This window comes from Canis lupus, chromosome 24, assembly GCF_003254725.2.
Source record: "Canis lupus dingo isolate Sandy chromosome 24, ASM325472v2, whole genome shotgun sequence".
Taxonomy (NCBI): domain Eukaryota; kingdom Metazoa; phylum Chordata; class Mammalia; order Carnivora; family Canidae; genus Canis; species Canis lupus.
Window position 1 is genome coordinate 19213413 of NC_064266.1, and position 11285 is coordinate 19224697.

Consider the following 11285-nt stretch of genomic DNA (forward strand, 5'->3'; position numbering starts at 1 on the left):
TAATATAAATGGGCGCTTGTGAGCATTATGATGAGAAGTCTTCTCTGTACTTCCTATTAAAATAGAATGTTCTTCAGGGCTGTCTTTTTTCTTTGGCTGCAAACGATGAAGCAATTTCCTCATTGCAAAGAAGAGGAAGTAAGGCTTGCTGAAGTTCTCCTCAGCAGGGAAGACCGCGAGCTTGGGCAATTGGCTTTCAGAAATTGAAGCCTCACTCAAGAATAAAGCACTTTTCTTTCTCCACCCATCCCATCCTTTCTCCACTCCAAATTTAAAATTAAGATAAAAACAGGACCAATTTATTTTGTCACCTGGCCCTGAAGCTCTGGGGAAAAATTTAAATAATAATGATGGTGATGATAAAAGCAACAATAACAAACTGCAAGTGCTGAGGGTTCTCCATGGAGGCTGAAATGCCTGAGTGGAAGAGCATTTCATGAGCACAGACCAGAATCTGGGGAGGTGCTATGGGTTGAATTCAGCTGCTCAGATATATAAGTGAGCAAGTGTGCTTCTGTGAGAGGGGAGACTAGGAGGGGCTTTGTAATTAAACAATATTCAAGGTACTTCAATAGTACAAAAAAGTGGGGGTGCTGGAGTGACCAGCCATTTGTTGAGCCCCTATTATTACCACATGGCTCTTACTAGTGCATCTTTATCGTAGGCGTGACAAATAAAGGCAATCATCTCCTTCTACCAATTCAAAAACAGAGGCTTAGAGAAGGAAAAGGATGAACTCAAAGTAACATAATTGGAAACCGAAGGCCTGTGATTTGAACCCAAATCTAATGCCAGCTCTAGTGTTTGCCTCTAATGCCAGCATTGGGTCAACTGGTCTACCAACATTCATTCAGTCCTTTTGTTATTGTTTTAATCTTTTTAAAGATTTTATTTATTTATTCATGAGAGTCACAGAGAGAGGCAGAGACATAGGCAGAGGCTCCCTGCAGCGAGCCTGATGTGGGACTCGATCCCCGGATCCCAGGATCCCAGCTGCTCAACTGCTCAGCTCAACTGCTCAGCTCAACTGCTGAGTCACCCAGGTGCCCCTGGTCCTTCCTTTATTCAATGCTTACTATGCACCGGAGACCTTCCAAGCAGTGATTACTTGGGTGGCCTGAATTACCCTCATTCTCTACTTTTCTTCATTAACTCGTTCACCTAACCACTTGTTCTTAATTTTATTTATGCAAGTTGTTTACTTATCCATTCATTCTCTCACTTATTTCCTCCTTATTCATTCACTCACTTGATCATCAATTCACTTGCTCATTCATTCTTAGGATCATTCACTTATTTATTTATTTGTTTGCTCATTATTTGCTCTTTCTCTTACTCCATCTCTTCACTTCCCTAATCCTAATTTACTCATTTCTTCACTAATCCATACACTCACTTATGTATCATCCCATCCATCTGTTCTTCCACCTATCCCTCACATATCCATTTATCCTCCCATCCATAACTCATTTCATCCATCCATCCATCCATCCATCCATTCACCTCCATTCTTTTGGGCCTCAGGTTAATCCTGAAAATCAAGAAGTGGTTAAAATCCAGTTCTAACCTCTGCCATACTTAGCATCCAGTGGTGGTGAATAAGAAGAGAGGCCTCACTTCACTGTAATGACAAGGGGCTGGCAGAGCACAGAGGGAATCCTAAGTCATCTGGAGGGTGAGAAGTTCTGGAGGAGAACTAGGCAAAGTCCTAAAAACAGAATTAGCCAAATGGAACTTGTTGGAGGCAGAAGGAATTTCAGGCAAAGGGAATAACTTGTAAGCTTACTTGGAGGCAGAGCAGGGGCCTGCAGGTGTGGCTGGAATTCGGAAACAAATAGAAGGAAGGGCAGGGAGGCAGTAAAGGGTGGGTGTGACTGCCTGTAGCCACATTTGTTTCTCTCCTAGGCTTTGACTTCTAAGATATTTGGCTTTGTACATTGTGAGGATGGCTCTGTTTGGAGCTCTGTCTGCCTTAATCCCCTTCTGGCTTCCATTAGCTCTGAGAGAACAGTCCTGTAGGACTATGAGAAATCCAGGCATCCTCTTATGTCCTTAGTGATAGCCTACCTCTCTATCACTATTACAGCCAGTGGTGAAGAGTTACCGTTAACCCTCATCTTTGTGATTGTATCTTCGAGATCACTGCAGCACAGCCCTCCCTGGGTTCCACTTCCTCCTTCATATCTGAGACATTCCAGTTCTTCACCCCATCTACTTCTTTATTATTAGCCAGGCTGACATTTACCGTAATTTGACTCTCCCATTATTTCTTGCCAGTATCTCTTTACCAACCTCCTTTTTCATCTCTATGCCTCCAGCGGCTTCCTGAAGCCCCCACCCATTCCTCTGCCCCCCAGAGTGGCCTCTCTGAAACTCCAATACCCTCGGTCATACACCCGAATATAACCCTTCAAGGACACCTTTTTCCAGACCAATGGATCAAGTCTAAACTCCCTGGCCAGGCATTCAAAGTCCTTTCCCATCTAGTGCATTCCATTTCTCCAGGCTTGCCTGACCCTACCTTCTTACTTATATACTCCATGCTTACCAAAGCCCCAGGAGCTCCCTGATACATCCTACTCCTATTCACTTTTGCCTCTGCAACACTGGTCCTCACCTGCAATGGCTTTCCCTATCTTATCTTCCCCAGAAGACTCCTGCTCATCCTTCAAAAAATGGTTGGATACATCCATTTACCTTGTCATGGCTGCTATTTCGCCAGTCATCATTTACTTTACTACAAGGGCTTTTTTCCAACTATCTGTCTCCCTTTACTGGACTGAGAGTCCCTGGGAGACAAAGCCTTTTCACAGTCCTCCCTGCATTCTCAGAGCCTAGAACAGAGCCTGGAATGCAGAAGGTGCTCAATAAATCTATAGAAGAATAAATGAATGAATGAACAAAATATCTCTATGGATACCTGAGTCTGGATTGGACTGATGACTCTTCCTGGGTCCTCAGAGATGTGTGTCCAGCCTGGCCATTTAGCCTGCTACCGGAGCAGTTTTACAGACCTTGGCAAAGGTCTGAAAAAATGCTAGGACAATCTGGTTGCTTGGCATTTAGAACTGGCTTCCAAAGGCTTGTCTTCCCAGAAAGGTCTCATCTCTAATGCTGATGGGCAGAACAATGTTCTAAGGGTGGGACAGGCCACCCAGAGAATACACAGCTGCCAGGCTGTCAGTGAGCTGAAGTCTGGAATCAGAGCCAAGGCCCTTGGGAAGAAGGCAGTGGCACATGAAGATTCATTCAAAGGTGCTGGCAGCTGCTTCCCTGGGCTAACTTGATGCTGCTCTGCACTGACATTCCTGTAGCACATGCTGGGAAGTTCTCCCCATTGTCAGCCCCCGGCACAGATGGCCCAGCCTTCTGCTTTGGCCCTATAAGAAAGACACCACACGTCCAAGAGGAGGCAGAGTGAGGACCCATCCCTAACTAGGAAGTGACCTTAGCAAGTTCCTTCACTTCTTTGGGCCTCAATTTATAACTTCAGCCATAACACAAAGGTGACATTAGTACCTACGCTATGGGGCTATTGAAGATTAGATGAGATAATACATCTCAAGCCCTTAAAAAACTATGAGGCAAACAGGAAAAGTTTAATAAGAGTTAGCTGTTATCATTTCCTGAGTCTTTACCACAAGGTTAACAAACACAAGTGCCTAACTATTATGGAATCTTTTTTTGAACCCATGACTCTGAGTTCTTCTAACTGAGACAGCCGGGTACCCCTGGGGTCTTAATTTTTAATCCAATCTGAAAATGTCTGCCCTTTAATTGGGGCGTTTAGAGCATTTATATTTAATGTGATAATTAATATCTTTGGGTTTAAATCCACCATATTGCTATTTGTTTCTTATTTGTCCCATTTGTTGTTTCCTTTCTCTTTTTCTTCTTTCTTTTAAATCAACTATTTTTCATGATTCCATTTTATCTTCTTTGTTGGTTTGTTAGCTATAACTTTTTTTGTTTAAATTTTATTTATATTACATTAAATGTAAATATTTATATTTAAATAAAATTTTATATTATTTTTTAGAGCAGTTTCAGGTTCATAGCAAAATTGAGAGGAAAGTATAGAGGGTTTTTTTTTTAAGATTTTATTTATTTATTCATGACAGAAGGAGACAGAGAGAGGCAGAGACACAGGCAGAGGGAGAAGAGAGAGGCAGGCTCCATGCAGGGTCTCCAGGATCACACCCCAGGCCGAAGGTGGTGCCAAACTGCTGGGCCACCGGGGCTGCCCAAGTATAGAGATTTACCATACATCCTTTACTGTCACACATGCACAACCTCCCCCATTATCAATATTTCCACCATTTATTACATGTGATAAACCTAGATTGCTATACAAAATAATGCTGATTCTTCTCAGGATCCACCACAACCACCCCTCTTTGTTTCCAGAACCGTAACTAGACTCAGATCCCATTAGGTCCCAACACTTGAAGTAAAAGATGAGCTATAATCCAAAAGAATTACTTGGGTTTTCTAATTTTCATGGACAGAAACCCCGGGAACATGTGTGAGAATGAACACTAAGGGGGTAGGATAATGGTAGAAGGAACATAAAGTTGGATCAGGCAAACTTATTGACATAGGCTCACTAAGCAAGGATTCCACCTTTAATGATGTAGCTCAGGAAGTCAGGAAGGGCTCTAACTGTTTGTTTGGTTGATTGATTGGCTGCAGGATGGACCAAAAGTTGGTCAGCTCACTGTGAATGAATTGGAAATGTCCAACCTCCTTTGGTTTAATGTAGAGATAGGGACTTAGGGACTTGGAGAGATTGGAATATTAGAATGGATTTGTCATTTAAGATCTATTTACATGAGGAGGGTCCAGAAGACATACCTTTCACCAATACTCTGAGAAATACATTTGTGAGAGGAGTCCCAGCATCCTTGAAGAACTCCATGATCAGTCTTCTCTGTAGGCCAGACCTCACAGTGGGAACAGAAGCCATGCAACTGGAAAACTTAAAAGCAATGGGAATCCTGGGGTGATAGGAGCCATGTGGCTGCATTCAACCAAGAGCAAGGTGGGTGTGATGACCATAATGGACAGCAGAATCCAAACAGCAATTAGAATAGTGTGATTCATGTTGACCCACGGCATTCCTAGAAGTGAACAAGTATTCATGGTATTAACCGTGGTATTTCCTAGAAGTAAAATAGGAAGCCTACTTCTTACTTGATCTGTATAAGCAGAAGAGTTCTAGGTCAAGTGAACAAGAGTCTAATTCAAATAATAAAACAGGGTCATGTTCCCTCAATTGATCCCCAGACTTGAGTCGTTTTACAGACCCAGAGCCCCTTAAATGAAGGGGCAGCCAGGTCCCCTTGAGGAAGTGTCCTGATATACTCCCGAAATTTTATACTGATAATCTTTTCCCAGTCTTCCCTGCAAAAAGACCTACAGCCTTTTGCCCTTGTAACTGTACGTCAGGGAAAAAGGAAATAACCAGACCATTCAGGGAATATTGGACACTGGCTCTGACATTAATTCTAAAGACCTAAAATGTTGCTGTGGCCCACCAGTCAGGGTGGAAGCTTATGGAGGTCAGGTGATCAATGGGGTTTTAGATCAGATCTGTCTCACAGTGGGTTCCCAAACCCGACTTCTGGTCAGTTCTCCCCTTCTAGAATGTATAATCAGAACTGACATATTTAGCAGCTAGCAGAATCCCTGCAACGGTTCCCTGATCTGTGGAGTGAGGGATATTATGGTAGGAAAGGCCAAGGGGAAGCCACTAGAACTGTCTCTACTTAGGAAAATAGTGAATCAAAAGCAATAGCACATTCCTATTGGATTGCAGATATCAGAGCCACCATCAAGGACTTGAAAGATGCAGGGGCGGTGATTCCCACCATCTCCCCATTCAACACTCTCATTTAGTCTGTGCGGAAGAGAGACAGAGCTTGGACAATGACAGTGGATTATCATAAGCTTAACTAAGTGATGCCTCCGGTTGCAGCTGCCATACCAGATGTGGTTTCATTCCTTGAGCAAATTAACATATCCCCCAGTACTTGGTATGCAGCTACTGATCTGGCAAATGCCTTTTCTCCATCCTTGTCCATAAGGTCCACCAGAAGCAGTTTGCTTTCAGCTGGCAAGGGGAGCAACACACCTTCCCTGTCCTACTTTGGGGGTACATCAATTCTCCAGACCCACATTATGATTTAGTTTTCAGGGATCTTGATCACGTTTCCCTTCCACAAGACATTGTGCTGGTCTCTTATGTTGATGACATTATGCCGATTGGACCCAGTAAGTAGGGAGCAGCAACTACTCTAGACTTACTCATAAGACATTTGTGTGTCACAAAGTGGGAAGTAAATCTGACAAAAATTTGGGTGTCTTCAACCTCGGTGAAATTTCTAGAGGTCTGGTGGGGTGGGGCAGGTTGAGATATTCCTTCCAGGGTGATAGTAAGTTGTTGTATCTGGCCTCTCCTATGGCCAAGAAAGAGGCACAATGCCTAGTGGGCCTCCACAGATTTGAGGGAACATATCCTTCATTGGGATGTGTTAGTGCAGCATATTTACTGAGTGACCTGAAAAGCTGCTAGTTTTGAGTGGGGTCCAGAGCAAGAGAAAGCTCTGCCCCTGAGCCATCTGATCCATTATAGAAATAAGAAAGATAATGGTCTTGAGTATTTCCTCCTTATTTAATTACAAATACATTTGTGTATACACATATTTATTAAGTAAATATCTTTGTTTTCTTTGTTCTCTCATTACCTTATCATGTAACAAAAGATGTTTTGACTCTGTATCAGTATTTAAGTGTTGCTCATTTTACATCATAGTATAGTAATCCTCCCTTACTCATGCTTTTGCTTTCAGTAATTTTAGCTACCCATGGTCAACCACAGTCTGGAAGCAGATGATCCTCCTTCTGACGTCATCAGAAGATACATAGTCACCTAATGCTTTGTCACAAAGCCTGTGTCGTTCACCTCACTTTATCGCATCACGTAGGCTTTTTAGCACCTTCCTCCATCACAAGAAGAAAAAGGGTAAGTATGCTATAGTAAGATATTTTGAGAGACCACATTCACATAACTTTTATTACAGAATATTGTTATAATTGTTCTATTTTATTATTAGTTATTGTTGTTAATCTGGTTCTCTGCCTAAATTATAAATTAAACTTTATCATAGGCATATGTGGGTAGGAAAAAGCATAGTATATCAAGAGCTCAGTGCTATCCACATTTTTAGGCATCCATGGGTGTCTTGGTATGATCCCTGCAGATAAGAGAACTACTGTATTTCAGTTATGGGATGTCAGGAGAAGAGTAGACATCATTCAAGGAAGGACCTTATCTCTTCTTCTTCTTCTTCTGCATTTTTGGTTGTACAGGGTAATTTTGTCATGTTAAATAGAAATAAGACTTTTTATTGCTTTTACTTGGAGATTAAGTACGGCTGAGGAAATATATAAGTGCACCAAGTTGACAAGGGGTAGATTTATGCAGTTTCCATGTATATCCTGATGGTTATTTTTATGTGTCAGCTTTATCGGACTAAGGAATGCCCAGAAAGTTGGTAAGACTTTTTTTTTTTACAAGATTTTATTTATTTATTTATTTGAGAGAGAGGGAGAGAGAGAGAGAGAGAGAAGCACAAGTCCGCAGAGCTGCAGGCAGAGGGAGAGGGAGAAGCAGACTACCTGAGGAGCAGGGAGCCCGATGTGGGGCTCTATCCCAGGACCCTGGGATCATGGCCTGAGCAGAAGGCAGACACTTCACTGACTGAGCCACCCAGGTACCCTGGTAAGATATTATTTTTGAGTGTGTCTGTGAGAGTGTTTTAGAGAAGAGATTAGTATTTGAATTGGTAGACTGAGTAATGAGCCAATGTGGGTGGGCCTCATCCAATCCCTTGAGGGCCTGACCAGAACAAAAAGTGAAAGGATGAATTCCCTCTTTGCTTGAGTTGGGACACCTGTCTGCTCCTGCCCTCAGACATCAGACATCCACGCTCCTGGTTCTTGGGCTTTTCGACTCCGATTGGGACTTGAATAGAGAATGGGTGGGATTTTTGGCAGGGAGACCCTGCCCAGGTTCCGAGGGTATTTCAGGTGTGCAGACACAAAATGGAATGAAAACAAAGACGAGGAAGAAAAACCAGACCACCCTGTCCCAACTTCTAGGGCTAAAACTGTTTTTCTAATAATTACATTGTGACCACAGAAAATAACAAATCACCACAAAAAAATGATCAGGCCTCAAAGGAGGGGTTAACTATAAAGATTAACCAGATCTAGCAACACCTATCTATAGATCACAGGAGTCACAAGAAACAGAGACTCTCACATATTATCTAAGCATCATATCTAGTTCCAGGCCACTGACCTAACCACGGGCAAGCTTCTTGGTAAAGTCCTCATAAAAGGCCAGAGATGAAAAGTCCTCAGTGGCAATCCAGTCGGGACCCCTCTCACTCCCTCCCGAGAGCTTTCACTGTATTCTTGCTTAATAAAACTCTATCGCTTTGCTCATTCTCTGTCCATGAGATTCAGTCTTCAACTCTGTGAGACAAGAACCTCGCTCTCCTGCTTCATACTTACACCATTGGCATCCCTGGTTCTCTTGGGCCTTTATACATTGGTTATATATATCCTACTAGTTCTGTTTCTCTGGAAGACACTGAGTAATATATGCTCATCAGTTACTCAGAAGACTCCAGGGGTTCTCTGCTGATCTTCAGATCTTTTGCATGCTCTCTTCCTCTCTTTCTCTCAAGCCTTCCTTCCTTCCTTCCTTCCTTCCTTCCTTCCTTCCTTCCTTCCTTCCTTCCTTCCTTCCTTCCTTCCTTCCTTCTTTCCTTCCTTTCTCTCCCCTCAGTGCAGTGATTACCCCGTGAACTCTAGCTGCCTTGGCCTCCCAGCTACATCTCCTTAGCTCAGGAAGGCTATTTGGCTCCACCTAGGTCTCCCCTCCTGCACTGTGGCTTGAAAACTCTCTCTAGATAGTAAGCTAGGAGGCAGTAGTCAGACTCCCCTCTTTTTTTTTTTTTTTAATCTCAAAGATCACTTTCTCATTGTCTCATATCCAATGACTTGAAAACTGATATTTTGTATATTTTACCCAGTTTTTTGTTTCAGATAAGAGGACAAACTCAATTCATGCTACTCCATGTTATCCCATGTTACTTAGCCAGAAGGAAGGTCAATGAATGAGCTCAGATCCCTTCTCAAGGAACCAACACATCTCCAGGTGTTTCCATTGGTCAGCTAGGATGGAGAACTATTGGCCCAAGCCATCCTAATTCCTCTTTAAATTTTATCCAAAAACACTGCATAGTCCAAGCAAGACCTCCCAATGGCTATATTTAGCCCTTGGGTCACCATTTTGAGATTCATTGTCTACCTGTTTACAGATATTCTTTACTTATTTTAACTAATTTAAGCCTCAGAATACTCTTCACACTTTATAGGTGCAAAAATGAAGACTCACAGAAGTCAGGTAACCTGTCAAAGTTGGGAGGTGGAAGACAGGATTTGAACCCAGGTCCACTCTGACTTCAAAGCCACATTGTTTCTTACTTGAAATTCCTCCCCTTCTGTCCTCGTCTGCACCCTCATTGCACATTGTGTTGTATGTACTGTGTTTTTCTTCCCAGCCACCTCACTCCCTGATGTTGAGACTTCCTGATCCCTGTGTTCCCACCCCTCCATGTTTAGCGGAGAGCCTAACTTGTGGAGAGGATAAGGGAATTTTGGTTGAACAAATGACTTCTTTCTCTGTTTGCCTTGTTAATGTTTCATGCTTTCTTGAGTCCACACCTGTCTATTAAGTGGGAGGAATGTTACCAGAAGCACAGGTGGGATTTAAACAGGCAGGTGTTACGTGTGAGAGGTACCACAGGGCTGAGAAGGTGGAGCTACGCCAAGATAGTCGGTTCGTTAGAGGGGAAAAGCCCTGATTGACTTCATGTAAACAGAGCTTTTGAGGGATTTTTTTTTTTTAAAGATAAATTATTTGAGAGAGAGAGAGCATGAGCAGGGGGTGGGAGGGGCAGAAAGAGAGAGAGAAGCAGACTTCATTGAGCAGGGATCCTGATGTGGGACTTGATCCCAGGATCATGACCTGATCCAAAGGCAGATACTTAACCCACTGAGCCACCCAGACACCCCTGAGGGATTTTTTTTTTTCCAAGTTAAGTCCTAGTATATTGGAGGGGGATAGTCAACTTCAGGAGTCATAAAAAAATTCAAATTAACAAACAAAATGTTAGCATAATTAAAAACAAAACAAAACAAAACATGGATATAACAAAATAGAAGGATAAGATGTGCTCAGAAGCTGCAGATGGCGTTATAAATCAGTATTATTTTTCTGGAAGGTTATTTAGTGAAGCTTATCAAAAGCCTTAAATATGTTCATACCATTTGACTCAACGATTTCACATCTAGAACATTCTATCCAAAGGAGATAATCGGACAGGTGCACCATGATTTATCCATGAAAATCCTCATTGCAGCCCTGTTGATACTGTATTAGTCAAAAGACAGGGACTTGATAAATGCATCAACTTGAAAGACAACTCTGCAGCCTTTAAAAGCAAATACACAGAGAAATAATGACTTGAAAAATGAACGGTGAAAATTATGAACAATGGTTAAGAAAACGCAATTATAAAGTTATATTCACATTAATCATAATTAATACTTGCTGTATGCTTCACTTATGTAATTAACTCATTTAGTCCTTTTAATAATCTTCTGAGGCAGGTAGTGTCCTTGTGGATGTAGAAGCTGGAGGACTGAGGCCAGTGAGTTCCCTGCAGGCAGCTAGTTGGTGGCAGAGCCAGGATTCCAACCCCTAATGCTAAATCCCAGAGGCCAAGACCTTAACAGCCATGCCAGCAGTTCCCCAAATGTGGTCTCTGGACTGGAAGCTCTGCATCACCAGAAACTTGTGAGAAAAGCTAAGTCTCAGGCCCACCCCAGGCCTTCTGACCAAAAGCTCTGGCAAAGTAGGGCGGTGGAGGTAGAAGTGGGGGATGGTCCAGCACTGTGCGCTTGAGCAAGCTTTCTAGGCGGATGTATGCTGTATTTGGAGAACCATTGCCCTATTCTTATACTGTTGCTCCTGTTCTTACAGGTGGAATGTCTCTGTATGTACGAAAAATGATGGATGAATTGGTCACTACAATATTACCAGTGTCATCTCTGGGTGGTGGGATCCTGGGTAATTTTGATTTTCTTCTTTGTAAGGTTTTTTTTTTTTTTTTTTTTTTTTTTTGGTCACTTTAGAAAGTTTACAATGA